Source organism: Monodon monoceros, unplaced genomic scaffold (assembly GCF_005190385.1).
Source record: "Monodon monoceros isolate NGI ecotype Baffin Bay Population unplaced genomic scaffold, NGI_Narwhal_1 Super_Scaffold_6, whole genome shotgun sequence".
Classification (NCBI taxonomy): domain Eukaryota; kingdom Metazoa; phylum Chordata; class Mammalia; order Artiodactyla; family Monodontidae; genus Monodon; species Monodon monoceros.
The window spans coordinates 94,592,187-94,611,311 of NW_021703783.1; the positions used below are offsets into that span (position 1 = coordinate 94,592,187).

At 42.6% G+C, this 19,125-nt stretch overlaps 1 protein-coding gene and 1 non-coding gene across 3 annotated transcripts in view; both read right to left on the reverse strand.

Annotated features, from left to right (window-relative positions):
- PACSIN2 (protein kinase C and casein kinase substrate in neurons 2) overlaps positions 1 to 19,125 on the reverse strand; it is a 141,520-nt gene that overhangs the window by 84,206 nt on the left and 38,189 nt on the right. The window lies entirely within an intron of this gene.
- LOC114886319 lies at positions 17,321 to 17,428 on the reverse strand. The gene has a single exon (XR_003791322.1). It is a non-coding gene; the product is annotated as a U6 spliceosomal RNA (small nuclear RNA).

Consider the following 19,125-nt stretch of genomic DNA (forward strand, 5'->3'; position numbering starts at 1 on the left):
ATATTCAACATGCTAAGCAACAAAAACTGCCAACCAAGAATTCCAAACCCAGCAGAACTAGTTTTTAAGAACTAAGAACTAGACATTTTCAGAAAGACAAAACATATACCACCCAAAAAACCCTTGCAGAAAAGGAAATTTTAAAGGATATACTTCAGGCAAAAAGAAATTATCTCAGCTGGAAAGCTTGAAGCACAAGAGAGAACGGTTAGTAAATACACGGATGAATCTAAACAGCATTGACGTTATGAAACACAGTACCTAATTTATAGAATTAAAAAATTCAGAAAAGAAATACTGGACAAGTTGGAAGGGGATGTGGAGTTAAAATGTTTTAAATCCTTCCATTAGTCAAGAGAAACATAAAGTCATCACTTTAGATTTTGTTAAATGTTTTTGTTAAAAATGGATATCTAGGATAACCACTAAAGGACTAGACAGAATTTAATTTCCAAGCTAAGAGAGAAAAACAAATGCAATGATGGGGGTGTGGGGGAGCAGGAGCACGATGGAACTCAATCAAAACAAAAAGGCACACGTGCGCGTGCACATGTAAACAAACGCACACACACAGAAGAACTGTAGCAAAGAGAAGGCACAGGAACAGGAAAGGGCTGCATCTATTCAGTATCACTTCTATTCACATTGTACTGGAGGACTAGCCAAAGCAATAAGAAAAATAAGTAAAAAGTATAAGAATTAGAAAAGGAGAATCAAAACATTATTTGTAGATGATATGGTTTTAGCAAGGCTGATGGACACTAAAGATGTCTGTCTAGAATGACAGCTCTCAGCTATGACTTGAGAGCTGTCTAGTTAAGTACAGTGCTGGGGGCTCTACACATTTGGTTTCATTTAACATGAGGGAAAGACCATTATAAACTTCATTGTACAGAAGAAGAAACCAAGAGTCAGAGGTTAAATATCTTGCCCAAAGGCACATGGCAAGTAAATGGTTAGTTTTGAAATTAAGCCTATCTGTCTCCAAAGCTTAGCCAGTATGCCTGCCAGAGAGCGATAGACAAACGACGATGGCACCACACGATAAGCACCATCTGTGCTCTCTCACAGGCGCCTACGACGGTGTGATTACAAGTACTGGAGTACAACGAGAAGGAGATTAACCTGAAGAAAGCCAGCGAAGAGAGCCTGGAGCTAGGTCTGAAGTGTGCAGGAGAATGCACAGACAGCAAATGGCAGGTACTCTGGAGAAAGACAGAACAGCATGTACTAAGGTTAAAAGGTGTGAAAGAATCAAGAATGTGACAGTGGGAGAGCAAAAAAGGGAGTAGCTGAATACAAGGCAAGATAAGTGCCACCAGGCTGGGAGTCTTGAAAGTCACACCAGGAATTTGGAAAGTTATGGGGAGGGACCTGATCCAAAGGCCCGTGAAAGAAAGTTCCCTCAGACAGAGAGCAGAGAACAGACCATCAAGCCTGTAGACCTGGGCTGTCCAATACAGCAGCCACTAGCTACTGAGTGCTTGCTTGAAATGCAGCTAGTACAACCAGGGAATTGACTTTTTTGTATCTACTTTTAATTCATTTTAATACAAATAGCCACACATGGTTACCAGCTACCATATTGGATAGTGCAGCTCTAGAGGTTAGAGACTGGAGAAAGAGAAAGGGTTAGGAGACCAGGAAAGAGGAGTAATATTCAAGAGAAGAACAGGCAGGGTGAAGTCACCTGTGAATAAAGGGCAGAGGGGGAATATGGATTAAAAGTTCCTAGTTTTGGAGGCAAGGTAGGTGGTGATGCCCCAAAGAGAAACAGAAAATTCAGAAGAAAGAACTGGGTTAGGATGAAAAATACTGGCCTGGGCCAGATAAATTTGACGTACCTGAAGCCCAGCTACATATATACTATACTGTTCAGCCGTATCAAACTCCCAAACACAGCATATTCCTTCTGACCTCCTTGCCTTCGCATATATATTTCCCCCTGCTTCTCCTGTCTGCCTGACAAACCTCTCTCCAAAACACACCAATCTGTGAAGTTTTCCCCGACCTCCCCCATTCTTCACAGCAGATAAGGTCCCTGTAGCACTGTAAGAAGACTTATCACCCTGGAGTTTAGAAGTCTCTTTATCCGTCTGGACTGTGGGCTTCTCAGGGGCAAGAACTCAGTCTTAACCATCATGGATCCCAGGGCCTACTAGCATCATGCCTGACACAAACTGAGTGCACAAGAAACTCCACCAAGCGGGTAAGTTGAATGCATGCGTGCCCGCACAAGTGAACAAAGCAAGTGATCCAGCCAGCCAGCATTTAGATGGACTGTCCCTCCAGGGAGTGACCTAATGGATGGTCAGAAATAAGCACAGAGCTCGCTCAGGTGCCTGCATAGCTGTTAATGAAAGCAGTCAGGTGATGAAACAAGCACAATTTACATAAGTCTCACACCATGACTTTTCATCATTATGACAACCTCTACCCATCCCAAATTCAAACTCTTCAACCTCAGGAGTCTACTGGATGCGCCTAAGATAAATTAATGCCTTAGAAGTCAACATTAAATATGCAACGATTTCTCCTCAAAAAATGGTCCTGACACTTCTCTGCATGGCCTCGTGGTCTTGTTGTGTAACATTCTTCCTGCACAATAAGGGTCAGATCTCACGAATAAGTGAACCTGAGCTGAACACGCTCAGAGGTGGTTAAGTTAACAAAATGTTTCCGTTTTCCAAGTCAACAGATACTTGGTCGTAAGTCCACTGTGCCCTGTGCTATTTTTTCTTTATGTGTCAGCTCATACCAGAAAAGAACCATAAAGAGATCACTTCATTGTCTCCATATTGCCCTGTGCTTAATTTATTTTGCTAAACGAGCACTACCAATACATGTTAGGAACTTGAGAATCAAAGAAAATTCAAATTGGTAAGTTCAACATTTTAGCCCTGTTAGTTCCATCAATAACATCTTGTCAAGTAGCAGTCTCCAGCAAAATCATTCTCCCTGATCTCCCTCAAGGACTCCACTGCAGAACAAATTCCAAGGAGAAACAAGACTGAGTATGAAATTCGTAGTACAGGCTTCCCATTAACATAAAGAAATTTAAAATCCCATACTATTGTGATGGCCATCGTCACACATTTCAAATTCAGAACACTTTGTGTTAGATTCTTTAAGTTATCCAAAAAACACAATATTGTGCTTTGTGAGTCCACATAGAGATTCATGTCTTATGATTCACGTATGACAGTCTAATTAGAAAAAAAAAATTTAGGCCAGATTCCCAGGGCTATTGGAGATGTTAAATAGACACCTAGTCTGCCACTTGACATAAAGGCAGAACTGTGAGATGCAAATACATTTAGACCAGCCCAGTGAAACACAACTATAGTGCCTTCAATCTCTGTGGGAAGGAGACCATTGCAACCCTTTCATTCGTTCACTCACTCATTCAAATTAATGGCCCATGTTTTCCATTGTTACTATTCACCCTCACTCTGACCCCCGGCACACACACAGTCCTCTTTACCTGCCTCTGGAGCCTGGGATCTACTTGGGCTACTAGGAGAAGTTTCTTCAAAGCCTTGGCGGAGGTTCTAAGGCCACCACTAGAAGCTGGCCTGGAGAGATGCCTCGAGCAGAGACGGAAGTGAAGAAGGCCCAGACAACCCCAACCTCACATACTCTCAGAGACTTCTGGGCCAAGAGCAGCCTCAGGGGCTGCCTTTAAAGTCCTCCTCAGCCTGCAGCAAAGCCAGCACCACATCCCCCTTCACATATTTAAATTTCACAGGCACAATCAGAATTTACACTAATGTGGACAGAAGCTAGGGGCAAGAAGGAATGTCAAATATTACTTATTACTGACTAGGACTATTATATATTAATTATGTTTATATATACATATATATAATTATATATTTATTAAGGCCAACCCAATATGTATTAAGAAAAGGAAGCCAGTTAAAATATTCTATAGTTAACATGTACTGAAAATATAGCAGGACATATAAAATGCTAATTGGGGAACAAAGGTAACTAAATTATGGGAGAAGTGAACTAAGCCAGTCCCTGAAGCAGGCTCCTCACCCTTTCTTTAACCCCCGATGTAGTCATCTGGATCACCAACTGAAAGCAGCTTCGTCAAGGACAATGACAAAAAGTGGTACCAGAATACCAGGAGGGAAGACACAGTCCCAACCTAGTGCATAAAAGCATTGTTCATCTGCAGGCAAAGAAGGCAAGAATGCACGTCCACAGTCAGTGTTCAAAAAACACAAACAAAAACAAAAAAAAACATTGCTCGTGTACCCTACTTCATTCCCAGGTTTTATAAATTAAAATAGGTATAACGTTATTGACTGCAATTTCAAGTACAATTAAAATATTTATAAAAATGCCTATTTTCCTGTAGTATATTTGTTTCAGAATTCTCCACAACATATACTCTAAGTACTTCAGAAAATACAAATAAGTGCTATTCTGTGAACCTCTCCAAGGCATTTTAAGGTGACTTTGGACAGAGTGGGAGCCACATCAAGGTCTAAGAACAGTCACTCACTGTTCTCAGCATGCCTCTATTTGCATCTAATTCCCATACTTGAATTTCAGAGGATTCAAATTCAATTTTTAGGAGAGACTATTTTTAAATGTTTCTGGAAGGTTGTAGATAAATTCCATTTTTATAAATTAAATCACTACCCCTTTTATTTACATTATAATGTATTATTTTTAAGTCTATCCTATTCCAAAACCCTGTCAGTCCAGACTGAGAGTTAGCAAGATAGAGTTGTCAGTATTCCTTCCTAGGGGCCAAAATGCTCCCACAGAGTGCAGGGTTTTCCTTTCATAAACTGAAGAATCCTCTTTTCAAAGAAGAATCAAGTACTTTCGTCTATTTTTTTATTAGTTATGATTTTATTAAGTATGGATTTCTCATGTAGCAGATAATCGTATAATGAGGTTTTCTTATAACAGTAACAATTGAGTAAGACCTAGTTTAGGGGAGAAACAAGAAAACCTTTATAAAATAGAGAACTGTTTGTTTTTAAGAAAAATCTCTCACAAAGGGAGAAATGTCAATGCTCACTGTGCTTGACAGGTAATTTGTGCTTGAGGTAATTCATTGCACACCTATACCGAATGGTGCTCACTTAGGGAAATTCTTGAATAAAAGCTGAGTATTTGAAAATGAAACAAATGAAAATGGAGTCATAAGAAGAAAAAAGCTAGTCTTGGCCAAGTCCTATTAATCTTGAGATAACATGTGGAGAAAGCAGATAAAGGAAAAGTCAATGGGCCAGAAGTCAGGAGAACTGGGTTCCAGACTCACTCAGCCGCCAACAAGCCATGTGACCTTGGAGAAGTCAGCAAGGCATTTCACCTCTCAGTATTAATTCCTTTGTTTAAAAAAAATGAAGGGGGACTTCCCTGGCGGTCCAGTGGATAAGACTCCACGCTTAAAAAAATGGTTCTGAAGAACCTAGGGGCAGAACAGGAATAAAGACGCAGACGTAGAGAATGGACTTGAGGACACGGAGGGGGAAGGGTAAGCTGGAACGAAGTGAGAGAGTGGCATGGACATATATACACTACTGAATGTAAAACAGATAGCTAGCGGGAAGCAGTCGCATAGCACAGGGAGATCAGCTTGGTGCTTTGTGACCACCTAGAGGGGTGGGATAGGGAGGGTGGGAGGGAGACGCAAGAGGGAGGAGATATGGGGATATATGTATATGTATAGCTGATCCACTTTGTTATACAGCAGAAACTAACACAGCATTGTAAAGAATTATACTCCAATAAAGATGTTTTAAAAAAAAAGGACTCCACGCTTCCACTGCAGGGGACATAGGTTCGAACCCTGGTCAGGGAACTAAGATTCCCACATGCTGCACGGCGCGGCCAAATAAATAAATAAAAATTAAAAAAAAATTTTTTTTTAATGAATGGGCCTGACTATAACAACTCCAAGAGCCATTACAACTCTGAAGATCATGGTCCCACCTTTTTAATTATGCTACCTCCTAAATAACAGAATTATATGGCTGAGCAAAACAGAATGCTAACAATATATAAAAGTTGGGGGGGGCTTATTTTTACTACTGGCATAAATCTCAGACCTATAAGACATGCTTCAGTTTGAAGCTAGGATACCTGTTTATTATTTTCATAAATGCAGCATTAAAGTTCACCTAGAATTAGGTAAGATATCTTATATATGAAGAAAGAAGGAAGTTGAGATATTCTAAATCAGCGGTCCCCAACCTTTTTGGCACCAGGGACCAGTTTTGTGGAAGACACTTTTTCCACAGGCAGGCGAGAGGGGGAAGGTTCAGGCAGTAATTCAAGCGATGGGGAGCAGCGGACGAAGCTTCGCTCTCTTGCCGCTCACCTCCTGCTGTGCAGCCTGGTTCCTAACAGGCCACACACCGGTACCGGTACCGGTCCACGGCCCCAAGGTTGGGGACCCCTGTTCTAAATTATAAGAGCAAGGGTGAAACCTGATTAACGTCTGAAGATAGGAAACCTGATTAAGGTCTAGAAAATAGGAAATATGCAACCTTAAAAGTGTTAGAAATACATACATCACACTAGGTAATGACCTAACGAGAAAATATGCTTGTGTGTGTGGCACAGACTGTACCAGCATGGCACTTTCTGGAGAACAGAAAGAGGACACTGCCTTTCTAACGTTCACAGCAATAGGTAACCCAATAAATAGTGATGAATCACTCACATATCGGGATTTTTTTTTTAAATCTTCTAATTAGAATTACAGTACTGCATAAACAAAGGAAAGGGAGAGGGAGCCAAAATTTTTCAATTCCAGAGTACGACTTCAAGATAAGAAACAAATATATATGTAAAGCTGCTCAGCTATTGAAACAATAAAAGTTTTACATTTTGCTATCCAATAAAAATGAAAATAAAGTGTCCAGTGATAGCAGTCAGATGGGGATGAGAGCACAGGGTCCAGATGAGAAGAAAAATAAGAACTGACTGAGGAGGAAGACGGAGGGGGGTCTTGGAGCAAGCCGCATGCTAATTCTGGGATTCTGGAAGACACGGTCATGAAATAGCAACTACAGTTAACTGGAAAAGCTAATTTGTTCATTTTCTATCACAAGTCCCAGGTGTGAGTTTGTAGATTAGCTGTGGCTGTTAAGAAAGGAAGTTGCAGCATGTAATAAACGGAATGCCTGACAGTAGGGGGAAAAGAAACCAACCCTCTATTAACTGTTAACTCAAGTAATTCATTTAGCTACACAGTAAGAAAAAAATACAGGCAGAGGTATGCAAACTAGTCTAAAACATGCCTAAGTTTTTAATTTATTCCCTCTATTTTGAAATGAAGCATGCACATATGTTCTAAAACCAGAGTAGAAATTATAAAGCATAGTCCTTCATTTGTTTGGGTCAAGATGTATTCACCAAGAAAATCAAACATGTACTCTAACATTTTCTCAAAGCATTTTGGATAAAACACTCCACTCTGTTCAGTTGATATTGAACTGGGTGAACATTTCCATCAAGAAGCTCTAAAACTAGGTGTGCTTAAAAGGTAAGGGTTCTGTGAAATCAATCACTCTGGAGGGAAAAAAAAAAAAAAATCAATGAAAATTTTACTTTCAGCAGGTCTCCCTTAAAGGAAATGTATGTTCTAAACAGCACACTCACGTTTTCCTGTCAAAGGCGGCTTCAACTGCCTAACTTTGCAGATCAGCTTCCGTACCTGCCTCCTTCCGTCCCTGCTGGTATGTCTGACCTCGGCTCCCAGCTGAATTCTCCCAGCACATTTCATCATTTCCTGTTGGCTGCCGACTCCTTGCAGCCGAGATAAGGCCATTCCCCTACACTGCTGCATTCACCCTACAGGCACCAGGTTCTCAGACCGCCTCTGCAAGCCTGCTGGGACCATCACAGAAGAGCTTTCTTTTCAGTAAGTAGCCAAACAGAAATCTCAGTATTCCATGGAAAATCAGAGACAAAAGGACTGAGAACGAAAATCATATCACCCCCCAAAATCAACTTATATATAAACTAACTTACACTGTATGTGATGGTCTTAGAGTCTCTTCTTGTATTTGGGATCCTCCCATTTAGGAGGGAAAAAAGACATGCTCTGTTTCTAAGGAGCCAGGAGTTAATGTGACAGGGGTTTACTTGCATGGGATAATCTTCCATTGCCCCTACATGTAAAACTCAGCTTCTCTCTGTGACTCCACACACAAGGCAAAGCAGCTTGACAGTGGGAGATGCAGGGGAAGCCTGACGCAGGCTCATGCTGAACACAGGCAGGGGACCCTGGTCTCAGCAGTGTGACTGCCTCCTAGGAACTAGGGCACTCAAATATGCAAGTGTGATTCCCTAGAAGTAAAAATCAACACAAAAACACTTTACTTCCTAGAGTTTTACAAAGAACTGAAAGTGAAGGAAAAAAGAATAATATAACTTTAGGTGAGGAGGAAGAGATCCTATCTCCTCATTTTATTTATTTATTTATCAAGTGTTGAGGGGTTTCCTTTTTTAAAAATATTTATGTATTTGCGCCAGGTCTTAGTTGTAGCAGGTGGGCTCCTTTTAGTTGTGGCTCGTGGGCTCCTTAGTTGTGGCATGCAAACGCCTAGCTGCAGCATGCATGTGGGATCCAGTTCCCCGGCCAGGGATCAAACCTGGGGCCCCTGCATTGGCAGCACGGAGTCTTAACCACTGGGCCACCAGGGAAATCCCCCTAACTCCTCATTTTCAAATGTATGTGTCCACAAGAACATACTGTATTAATTCCCGTTAGATAAAGAGGAGGCACAACTCTGTGCCGAGCGAGGCCAGGACAGGGCAGAGCAGAGAGGGACAGAGCAGCAAGGGGTCACCAGGAATGCTTCTGAGCAGTGTTCTGGTTTTTGAGCTGTTATGGGTATGGTGTATTTATGAAAATTCATTGGTATACACACGTATAATATGCACACTTTTATGTATATATATTTACACCTGAATAAAAAGTGTTTTAAGGGGCTTTCCTGGTGGCCCAGTGGTTAAGACTCCGCGCTTCCACTGCAGGGGACAGAGGTTCCGTCCCTGGTCAGAGAAGATCCCACATGCCGCAGAGCAACTAAGCCCGTGTGCCACAACTACTGAGCCTGTGCTCTAGAGCCTGCAAGCCACAACTACTGAAGCCCACGCGCCTAGAGCTCGTGCTCCGCAACAAGAGAAGCCACCGCAATGAGAAGCCCACGCACCGCAACGAAGAGGAGCCCCCGCTCACCGCAACTAGAGAAAGCCTGCGCACAGCAACGAAGACCCAATGCAATCAAAAATAAATAAATAAAATTGATTCTTTAAAAAAAAAAAAATCTCGGTTTAGATATTTTTAGAATATCTAATAGAATATCTAATAGAAAAACACCAATAAAGCAAAGGCCATATCAACAAAAGCCTTAATTATTTGACATGTGATAATCATTCACATTACTCAGAATATTATGACACCACTTTCCCCTCACCCTCCCCACGAAGTCAACCCAACACAGACTTCACCGTACTCTGCCGCCAGCTTAGTTAAGTCAGTTACACCCTTACAGAGGTGCACACACCACAGTAGCATCCTCTGGTCTGCAGGGAGGCTGGCCACTTCATCCCAGGGTTTACTGTGGGACAGACAGGATCAGGAACTGAAGGTCTAATGGCCCTAAAGGTCATTTTGTCCAGTGGTGGACACTAAGGCTGGAAAAAGTTGAGCAACAAGTCAAAAGGCTTGCTGAGTACCAAGACAGGCTTTCTAAAACCAATGGCATGGCAGTTATCTTTCAAAGTACATGCTTTAAGTTTAAGCGGCATAAAAATATGGTCGCCAAAGCCTTTGTCTGGGGGTATTTTCTTCCACTAAGAAGGAATACACACCTGAGTTGTTCTAGCAAAGCAAGCTGATTGTCTACCTCTCCTTGCTATCAGCTAGCATGACAGGAAATTCTTCTTTGCCCCAGAGCCCCACTTAGTGCTCTTGGTTATGGGAGGGACAATCATAGCAAGGTTTAAGAGCCTCATGCTCTTTATTTTTTTTTTAAATCCGACAAACAAAGGCTGCTCAATAAACATTTATATAGTGCTTACTTTATTTATGGTCAATCATGAAAATAACCCTATGAGGGTAAGTACTGTTACCTCCTCCATCTTCCAGGTGAGATAACTGAGGCACAGAGAAGTTATATTACTTGCCCTGTGTCCTGGAGCTGGTTCATGGCGAGGGCCAGGAATGAACCCCAGGCAGTCAGCCTCCAAAGCCCAGCTGTTAACCACTACACAACACTGCCTCTCCATCTTGGCTTCCCTGAAGAATCAGAACTGGGTCTTGGATACAGCTGCTGCTTAATAAAAATTGTATATGAACTGAATTAAGAAGGCAGATAGCAGTAGCACTATGAAGTAACAAGACCAGCTTTCCAGCGTGGCCAGGGCACCTTCTCCCTCCTTGTAACTTCAGCCACATCTCACCAGTGGATGCCTGGCAGGAGGCAAGCTCTCCTGGCCGTCTGGCAGCTCGCCCATCCTGGGGCAGGGGTGCAGCCCCTGGAGGTGGTGCTGGGACAGAAACACTGCTCCAGGGAAACCCACCTGCTAACTTCTAGCACGCGGTGCCTAAACTGGTATTTCCGGTTCCAAACTGGTTTGTCACCAGACTTGAAACCATTGGGCATTCATTCAACAAACATTAGTGCCAGGCACAGTGCTTAGGGCCTCGGGGCCCCATGACTGAAAAGCCAAGGTCCCTTCCCTGCATTGCTCACAGTTTATGGGCACAGCAGAAGTGTAAATAAATTAAAATGGCACGAGCTGATAAATGCTAGAACCAACGTGCGCCAAGCGTTGAGGGAACAGTGTGAAGGGAGCAGGGACCCAGGGTGGGAAGGCTTCACAAAGCAGGGGACACAAGTGGGTTCGCCAAGAGCTTGCCACCAACCTACTCAAACCATGTGGATTAAGGCAGAAAAAAAATTCTGAAGCAGAGAGTCCAGCAAATTAGCTAAAGACTGCCAGGGTCATCCATTAGCTCAGCCATTGTTACCAAGGCACATCAGCAGGGGGATTCGAGTGAACAGCCGTTAGTTAACCTAGCAGAACTCACAGACATCAGGACAGCGTCTCACCACGCTACCTCTTGTATCTGATACCTTTGTTATATGACTGTCACGTGGTGAAAATGGCTGCCTCTACCGAGTTTTTTTTGTTTTTGTTTTTGTTTTTTTCCGGTATGCGGGCCTCTCACTGTTGTGGCGTCTCCCGCTGCGGAGCAGAGGCTCCGGACGCGCAGGCTCAGCGGCCATGGCTCACGGGCCCAGCTGCTCCGCGTCATGTGGGATCTTCCTGGACCGGGGCACGAACCCGTGTCCTCTGCATCGGCAGGCGGACTCTCAACCACTGCGTCACCAGGGAAGCCCATACCGAGCTCGTTTAAAAGATCCCATAAGATAGGTACTACTAGTCCCCTTTTACAGAAGGGAAACCAGCACAGTGAAGTTAAGTGACCTGCCCAAGGTCACCGAGCCAATAATGGCAGAATGGGGATCCAAACTCAGGTTCACCTGATACGTCAAAGCCCATCCTCTTTCTACCACACTCTTATGCCCCCCATGGAACTACAGCTGTGAAGCAAACTAGGATATTTAGCAACAGGTCATGTCATATGGGGAAAGAGTAAAATTTCTATGTCAATTTTCCCCCATTCCTCTATTGGTCTGTCCTTGCTCTAATACCACCCTTTTTAAAAAAATAGCTTTACTGAGGTATAATTCACATACCATACAATTCAGGCATTTAAAGTGTACAATTCAATGGTTTTTAGTATATTCACAGATATGGCAACCATCACCCCAATTTTAGGACATTTTCATCATCTCAAAAAGAAACACTGTACTCTTTAGCTATCGCCCCTCTCCCTACCCCACCATGCCTTCCCCCAGCCCTAAGCAACCACTGCCTCTTACAAGGTGATCCTTTCTGTGTTTTTTTGTTTGTTTGTTTTTTGGCCACACCACAGGGATCTTAGTTCCCCAACCAGGGACTGAACCCGTGCCCCCTGCAGTGGAAGTGCGGAGTCCCAACCCCTGGACCGCCAGGGAAGTCTCACAAGGTGATTCTTAAAGAGGTTATGGGCACACAGTAATTGGGTTGTTAATAAAACAGTGCAACTTGCAGTTCTGTGCTTTATTCCTCCCAACTGGGCTAAAGCAAACAGCTGAGCCAGGACAGAGCAGGACAAGAGCCAGATGACTCAGAGGCAGAGGCTGGGGTGGGAGGCAGGGGTGCCTGGCATCCCCATGCTACATGTGCTACACGGTTCACATGTCTTGGAACTTAGCAAGCCCTAAATGCAGAGCCAAGCGGCCTAGCGCCAGCAGGGATGGCACAAATCATGCAAAAGCCCTAGAAGAGCCTCTCTAAGTCACAAGACCTTAAACCATTCGGAATGCCCATCCCCCCATCTCCAGAAAGACAAACACCAAGATCATATCGGCTGCCACAAGCTAAGGGTCACCAGAATAGTGTTGTTCTGAGAAGCCAAACCACTTAAGGACTAACAAGAGTCAAGGCTCTGATGAAAAGGTGACACCCCCAAAATCTCGGTTTATTTGCTCTTCCTCTCAGCCTTCCTCAAGTGCTAAGAAAAGTTGGGGGAAGGGGGTATTACAAACAGACTATGTGCATACTCCTGCCACACTCCTCCATACAGGACATCAAAAAACAGCTGTGTGCAGCATCATCGACACGCAGTGGAAAACTACTTGGCGCTTAAAAGGAACGAGCCACTGACAGAAGTAACATGAGGGAAACAAAGAAACATCATGGTGAGCAAAAGAAGCCAGATGCAAAAGAATCACACCGTGTGTCTCATCTTTACATGAAATTCTAACCCAGGAAAAACTCACCTAGGGTGACAGATCAATGTATGCCTGGGGCTGGGGACAGGGGGGCTGACTGCATGGGGGCACAAGGAACGTTTTGAAATGATGGAAATGTTCTGTGTCTTGATTAGGACAGTGGCTACACAGAAGTATCTATTTGTCAAAGCCTCTAAATGAGGGCATTCAGTTGTATGTTAATTAATATCTCAGTAAAGAGAAAAGGGAGGGGGAGGAGGGGGAGAAGACAGGACAGGAGACAGGAAGAAAGAAGAAGAGGAGGAAAGGAGCCCTCTGCAGAACTTGAAAAACAGAACTTTCTCCTGCTCCCAGCATCCGCATCAGCGGTACAACAGCGATGGACATTCACCAGGAACTGAACTTCAAGGTCCTCTGGTTCAAAGGCCAAATAAAGTAAGTTCTGTGTAATGTTAGCACTAAGTATATTTTATTAGGTCTCAATTCTTAGCATAATTGATCCTCTAACACACACAAATGATTCTGATGAGCCCGAATGGTCCACTTTCTAACCAGGTTAGCTCAGTTCTCTCCATCATCACTGCAGTAAAATTTGATAATGCCAGTCAGCAACTTAGAAATGGCAGCTCTCAGTGACAGGTTTCAATGGTTGACAGTCAGTAGATAAGTAAAATCTAATAACGATAATTACAGGTATTAGCTTTTCCTTTTTTTTAATTGATAAGTAAATCTTAAATTCTAGAAACCTACCATGTTCATAAATAGGTTATGTAAAAACCTTCTGATCTTTTTGTTGTTCTTGTTTTTTGGTTGGGGAGAGGATAGTGGCTGTGTTCGAACCCTACTGGTTAGCCTTTCATATTTTTCATGAACCAAGACATAAACAGAGCCATCTTACCTTTAATACTCTTCTCACATAATGTACATAAAAAGGAATAAACAAAGCCAAATTTCTATCACTCTCTATCAAAGAAGGTGCCAGGACAAGCTAAGTACCAGTTCTATCTTTGGCAAAGTTAAAAAAAAAAAAAAAAGGTTAAGACCTTTTGTATAAGCTTCTTTGCTTCTCTGACACTTGCTCAAAGCTTAAAAAAAAAAAAGAGAAAGAAAGAAAATATGAAGCCAGACTAATTAAAGCAGAAAGCCCAATTAAGAAAAACTTCAAAGCACCAAATGTGATAGGAAAAAACACGTTAATTTATTTCCTTATGCATTTTATAAAATGCCAGCATGAGAAGCAACACCTGGACTTCTAACACAACATCTCAGTGGTTAGGATGTCATACAGCTCCTGCCGCTGCCCCCCAGTTCCGGGAACAGCTCAAGCCTTCTTTGGGCAACACACCCAAAGAAGAAGGTCTGAATTCAAAAAAGAGTGGTGCGCAGAGTTTGTGGTTTTGGGGTATTTTCAGGAATAGAGTTGAGATATGCTGTGTTAATGTTTTATTAGAGGCTTATTGGTGTGCTTTCCCCCCTCATTTATTTATACGTACGCTCTCTCTGCTAGACTCTGGAAGTCACAAGCTAAATAATTCACCACACTTTTCCTTAAGCAGCTTAGAGTTTAGTAGGGTAGACAGACAAGCCCCCAGAGGACCACACAGTGTGACAAGTGCTACGTAATAGACCTAAGCAGGAGTGAAGGGGGTTGGGGGGTGGGAGGCTGGGAAGAGATGTGGGAAGACTCCCCAGGAGAGGGGACCCTGAGCTGAGTCAGGTAAGAAGGGGTTGTGTCACTCTGCATCTGGCTATGGCTTCCTCTTCCCCAGGGAAGAGGGCAGGGCACCATATGAAAGCTCCAACTTCACTGACCAGCGCCTTTCGTTAAGGGCATGTGAACTAAAATATTGCCTGCCATATCAGTAAACAAAGGATGTTACAGCCATCAAGCCACCACATTACAGCGGCCCGACAGCAAGCCCTGAAGAAACTCAGGATAGAAACAAGATGCCCACCATCTAGCAGTCAACTGCCTCAGCCAACCCCGATGGTGCTCCCTGAGGAGACTCGGGATGAGAAAGCACAGGATGCAGGTAGCTGAGGTGCATATCAAAGGAATGATTTCAGTGAGCCCAGACTCTTGCATCTTCCCATACATAGAAAAGTGCTAAATTCCTTAACTTGAGATAATCTGGTTTTCTTTTATTAACAGTAACCCTTTGATGTTTGGACTACCTGGTCTTTTGTTGCAAAAACTCCTATATATCCTGGCTCCCCACCATGCCTCTTTGGAACAGTTTCTCAGTGTTATCTGAGAAGTTGTGCCCCAGGCTTGAAGTTCTCAGAATGTCCACCAAATAAAACATAACTCTCAACTTTTAGGCTGTGCATTTTTTTTCGGTCTACAGGCAGAATCACCCAACATAAGGCTGCCAACTTTATTTTGTCCACTAAGGACGTTAAGAAAAGAGAAAACCTAGCACTTAGCATTATTCCATTTCAAAGGCATTTTAATAATTTTAAAAAGGTATTTTAACACTAAAAAGTGGGTCATACAACTTCAGAATAAACGAAAAGCCTCAAACTAAGTGTCTTTAGCTTAAACAATGATTATACTGTTGATATTTTGGCGGCACAGCAGTAAAAATACCATCATAAACTTGTGTCTGGAAACCCTGCAAATAGAGGATAAAATTAGGGACTATTTTATGACATTTTATATACATTTGCCAGGATCTTTAATACAATGATTCCACACTTCATGATAGCCCTACAAGGTGGGAGTACTGTCCCTATTTTTCAGATGAGGAAACTACGGCCGACGGGGCAGTGGCTTCTCTGTGGTCACGCAGCAGTGGCTGTGCATGGGCAGAACTGCTACACCTGGTTCCCTCTGACAGCGGAGGCTGTCCTGGGCCCCACAAACACTGAGTAGGAGCGTTCTAGGTGACCTCTGAGGTCCTTATCAGATACTAAACATCTATTTTATTGCTGTTGCTTTGGGGATAGCAAAGGAAGAATTCAGTTCTGCCACCTTTTACTTATTTATTTTTTGTTTGTTTGTTTTACTTATGTATTTTTGATAGTCCCAAACAACCAACTCAAATCCTTTGTGAAACCAGGAGAGGTATAAATATGTAAATAAATGAACGTGATCCCAAGCACTCCAGAATGCTACCATCACCTTCTTTCTCCTTCCCCATTTTGGACCTGTGCTAGGGATAAGATGGGAAAGATGGAAAAGATCAAGAACCCCATGTGCCAAGAAACTGGAAACATTTGAACTCTTACTCAAGATTTTCAATCCTGTACTTCAATTTGGCATGTAATAAGAATACATTAAGTGTTTAATAAATGAATGAATCTAAAGCTCGCAGGCACTGTTGAGTTATAGAAAGTCAACTTAAAAGACATGGTCTCTAACCTCTAAAAGCTTCCATTCTCTGTCTGAAATATGATTATAAATATAATACAAACTTAGAAGTGTATCTTGTTTTACAAATTTTACGTTTTTCTTCTACTTTCACCATTTAAAATGGAAGTCTACTAAACAGTCTTTTAACACAATGTTCCCAGTCGTACTCTGGCACGGGTCATGATCCTGCCGTGTGAGGACACAGGCCAGGTAACCATTGGAGGCAGGTCCCCTATACGGTCCTCCACAGACTTCTGCATGAGAAAAGCAGTACTGAGTGGGGCCAGATGACAAGAGAGGGGCAGAGGGGAGCAGGTGCAGGATCTTGGCAAGTCTGTAAGCTTCCTGTGCCTCGGCCTGTAACATGAAGACAGCCTCGATAACCACCTCAGGGCTTGGGAAGACTGAGTGAGATAAGGTACACGTAGTGTGTTTTTCAATGGTAGCATGGAGATCACCTCCTGAAGACAGAACTGGATGCTCCAGAGGATGCTGATCACAACTAAAGTCAGGGAAGGGTCAAAGGGGCCTCTCCAAGAGCAGGGCTGAAACATAGGAGGCACATACTCAGGCAGCAGCAGCATAAGGTTAACCCCCAGGAAATTCAGAGAGTAGGCAATTAGTAAATGTCGGAAAATCAATGAATCAATGCCATAACAATCCAAATGGAAACAAACTCACAATGACCACAAGGAATGAAGTATGGATATGGACAGGCTGGTTCAGAAGGTCTCATGAAGGAAGATAAAGTGAGGGAACCCTGCCGAGAGGCTGACTGGGCTGAGCACCTGACAGGAGTCACAGGGAGAAAGCAAGCCACTCAGCCTGGCAGTGGTCACTTTGCATTTGTGACAGGTGACCCATCTTAAGATGAGGGCCATGTATCTCCCATGTGTGAAACTAAGCTAGAGACGGACAGGTTACAAGACAGTTTAAATATTATGACCCCATTTGTTTTGCTTTGTTTTGTTTTTAAAGTTGCTATCCTTTAATCATACCAAAAAGTTAGCCCTAATTTGATAAAATATCAAACAGAAAAACTGATTAATCTCATTGATATCTTACAGGCAGAGATGCTTTTGAAAATGTCCAGCATTTGACAGGCAAGGGGGATGAAGCACATAATAAGATTTGAAAATACATGGAGTGCTTCACGAATTTGCGTGTCATCCCTGCACAGGGGCCAATGCTAATCTTCTCTGTATCATTCCAATTTTAGTATATGTGCTGCCGAAGCGAGCACTCCCGTTTGTTTTTAAAAATCACATTTGTGTGTGTGACTTTAACAATCTGGAGAAGTGTACATCTAGGTATTGACAGTGATTTTCTCTTTTCAAAATCTATATTTGTACTTTACAAAGTACATGTACTGATTTTATAATGAAGAAATAAATGAGTTTCTTTAGGGGTTTTTAAAACCAGACAGATGATGCCAAGGCTGGGTTCAAAAGGGCTGTCCAGATCCCCACTACTGAGAGGGGGTTCAGGACCACAACTCGCAGAAGTCCTCTGTGAACCGACAGATACAGGGAGGTCACAGGCAAACCTCTGCCTGCAGGGCATGTCACCTTCTGCAGCTGGCTTCACCAACTGTGCAATATTTCTTGGGGGAAAGAGGAGGGACGGGATTCCTGAGCACTCCACAAAATTTATTCCATAAAGTCTGAGATTTTACAAACCACTTCTATAAAGAAACACAAGTTCCAGGAAGAGTTAAGACTCTCCAGCTGCACTGAAAAGCAGCAGGTGCTGGCCCCAGCCTCAAGCCAGCGATCTCATCCACAGTGTGGAAGTTATTTAAAACCTCCACATCACATGAATTAATTCCATGCAGAGGCAGGTCTAAGGGAGACAATCTGGTATATAATCAAGTCTTAGTCTGCTGGATGAAGAGAACCAAGTGAAAGGCCCCATCCCCAGCGCCATCCACACACAGGCAAGGACGAGACTTAGGCTCTCAACAGCCAGACCGCCCCTTCCCTAAGAGGGGACAGTGCCTCTGACAGCTCACATGATTGGTGACCACCAAACGCAATCAATTAACATACACACACAAAGCTGTCATAAAGGCCTGAAACAGGTAAGAAGAGACCAACCTACACACTGGGAGTACGGCTGGGGGTAACTGTATAAACAGTCACAAGTTAGTACTAACTTCCAGAGCCAAGATCCTTAAAGTGTGACACCACCAAGTGTGCTTATTATACATCATGACAATGTTCACTCTTACAACTCATAACTCGGTGACTGTGTGTTTGCAGGTTAACTGAGGGAGCACAAAGATAGCGAGTTTATCCAGATCCTGGGTCACTTTGTGCTTGTTCCCTCAGTATACCCTTCACAATCCACTCACAATCCCCCACCTCTTAGATAGTCTCTTGGGATTCAGGAGGAGGGGCTAGGATCTTTAAATGGAATCAGTATTTATCTAACTACATTCACTGAAAGACCAGACTCACAATTTGTAAGGTCAAATTGCTGCACATATGAGAAATAGGCCGCATCCAAATTCATTAGATTCAAATGTTCTTTGCAGTAAATTAGTGTGACAATAAATAGTCAAGATTTTCTTTCTATTCCATAAATATATTCCAACTAATTTGTAACCTCATTTTAATTGGAATTATTGTCTGATGGCACACTAATGATTTTTTTTCTTCAAAGATGTTAAGAAATAGTATTACATAGTTATTAGCAGTACCACTTAACATTGGTTTAGATGCAAGTTTTTCTTCATATCCGGGCCTTGAGGAGGAAACAAATACATTTAAGATGAGTAATAGCCTGAACAACTCTGGCAACAATCAACATCATAACACCTACACTATCAAAAACAACCTGGGATTCATTATAGCTGTAGATTGGAAATGTTTTTCTCTCTTTTTAAAATTTATTTATTTATTTATTTATTTATTTATTTATTTATTTATTTATTTATTT